Consider the following 2,922-nt stretch of genomic DNA (forward strand, 5'->3'; position numbering starts at 1 on the left):
TAGTAGACCTTTTATTATCTGCTTTTATTAGTATAATTTTACTTTCAATATGTATATGTCCAAATCTACTCTTGCCTCTTTGTTTTTACATTAGCACTGATTACTATGACAATTATTTCTCATTGTTTCTCCGCTGATATTCATTATCGATTAGCTATTTTTTGTTGCTGGTGGTGAAAATGTGCCATCGAGAACACATTTCTAGCAATTTGCTGTAATAATATTTCTGCCATGACTAACACTGGAAGACTTCACTGCTGTCCTTGCTTTTTGCTGGAGCGTTATTCATTGTTTCTGTAAAAGTTCAGTATTCAGTGTTTGAGAAGCCAATACTAAGAGCCAACTGCCACTTGTGAAGTGTTTTTAATGCAGTCTGATATTAACTAAAAATGTGCCTTGTCCTTAATAATGCGTACTAACAATTGGTACAGAAGGCTAACACCTTCTTGACCATTTCAAGTTTTTGGCATTGAGTTTTTAAATCATAACTCTTTTTAATTTAATGCTTTAAATTTCTCCTTGTTAGAAATGTGTCTTCTTAATTCTGACATATCTGCATTTTAAGGGTCTGATTAACCCTAAGCAAAGATAAAAATAATAAAGAATTATTAAATGTATCACCATTCTACATATTTCTGAACTGTTTATTTGTATTCTCTATCACAGCTGTTTGTTATTATTTGAACATTTACCTTCACACTGAGAGGCTTAAGTCCATTCTGAGTGTTAAAGTTCTAATTTAAGTGTATTTATATTATTTTGCACTGCTATTTCTCTTTATTATGAACCATATTACTGATATGGTTAGTGTTTTGTGTTCAGCAGCAGAGTATGGCTAAAGCACATAAAAACAGGAGCTAAACACCTTAACATATGAAAATAACCTGTGCTCTTTTACTTTCTTTTGGAATAAAGCTATTTGTCTGCTTTTCTATAATTTTGCCTCTTCAATTCTTCCTGCAATAAGGCTTACACAGTTAAACTGACCACAACCTAAAATAAAAAAAAATATATATATATACATATAGCCTACAGTTCATAGTCTGGACAGGTATGAAATTCTTTCCTTGTGTGCCTTACCTAAATGCTTTCATTTAAAACGGAAAACAAACAATTATTCATACTGCTGACAAAATATAACATTAATTATTACAGTCATAACAATGTTAACTCTAACATTTTTTTCCTGCTATTTTAATTTTTAAAGATGGGTATAATGCAAAAATATATAATAAACCTTAAACAGTACATTTAAAACGGGTAACTTTCTTTACCATCTCATTAAAGGGACTTGAAAACATTACAATGGTATGATTGAAAATGTCACATTCTCACATTTTGACACGATCTGTTTATCTAAAGAACAGTTTGCTTGACCTTGATTGAGTTTTTAAAAAACAACTTCAACAGTCTGACTATTGACAGAATGGGGCTGAGAAATGAGTAATGGCGGCCAGGACCTACAGTGGTAGTAACACACTAAGACCTGGAGCAAAGCTTACAGATTCAGATTCATTCAAAGTATCTTCTGATTGGCTCCTGAGTCCTTCCAAGGTTTTATGGAACCCTAAACAGAATTTGATTAGACATTAAGACCTTCGAACTACATTGCTCAACAGAGCTCAACTAATTCCCCCTTTATATGATCTGTGCTTTGAATATTATGGTTTATAACTGTAACTAAATACGGCAAGCCAATTTGGGTTATTTTACTAACACAACAGAACTGGATTATGGCTTTGACAGAGCATTCTGGCTCAGGTTTTCAACCAGAACCCGGGTTAAAGTAACAAATGTCTGATGTAAAGACTATCAAAGGGTGGGTTGGACTAACTATAACCTGGCTTACTAAACACATAATATTGCAGTTAGTGAATGATCATTATGTAGTGCAACCACTTAACGAATGATTTTCATTTTTGATTAAAAAAACCCACATAAAAATGATCAGCTTAAAAATAAAGATAAAAACCTCATAAACTCTAAAACAATTGTTATTGAATCATAAAACTCACACTAAAATATGTGATACGGGATTTAAAAAATAATCAAATGTTTGCTCTCCTCAATGCTTCTTTCGTTAAAACCTAAGAATTAAATTAATAATTAAACCAATATGGCTAAAATAAAAAAGCAATGCTAGCAATTGCAAAAAACTGTGGAAGACGCTCACTTAAATCTGATCAAGTTGTTGAATAGTTAAAAATGTCTGTGAAGAACAATTTGGCTTCTTTTTGTCTCTTCTCCAAATAAACTGGGTACCAATTGTTGACCCAGTTTTGGGAAAAACTGCCCAACTTCTGTCTCAACAGCATAAACCCAGAATTTGGGCTACAGATATAACCCAGCAGTTCTGAGAATGTATAATCAATTATTAGGGTGCTTTCGATAATTTCACTAAAAGGACCTCGTGGTCTGTGAGAACAACAAAAAACTGTAACCATGGCAACACAGGAAGGGTTACTGTAGAAAGTGAGTAACAGAAACATTTACTGAAGGAGGATAAGGTGGTTTTCAAATAAAATATGACATCTAATCAATGGATTAGACCCATACCAGATGCCAAATAGTGAATATAGTGCAAAATACAAGTGGTTAGGCTAGCAAACATTTCATTCATCGACATGGAGAGTCTAGCTTTGTAAGAAATATGTATCAGTAACATACAACAAGGGAAAACTTGGTTCTTACTACCAGCATAGTTAGAATTTAACTATTGGCAAGCATTACCAGCCTCTTAACTTTTAATTTGTTAACCAACAACTCATCTATAAGCTTTACTTCAGTAAGCTTACATATTACATATACCCAGACTATCTAACAATTTCATTGACAGTTACTGTCTAGATTTGTTTTTACATTTTGTGCATGGTCTAAGACATTATTTTCAAGCTGTTTAAGTTTTAAAAATAGTTGCCCATC

Source organism: Girardinichthys multiradiatus, chromosome Y, assembly GCF_021462225.1.
Source record: "Girardinichthys multiradiatus isolate DD_20200921_A chromosome Y, DD_fGirMul_XY1, whole genome shotgun sequence".
NCBI lineage: Eukaryota > Metazoa > Chordata > Actinopteri > Cyprinodontiformes > Goodeidae > Girardinichthys > Girardinichthys multiradiatus.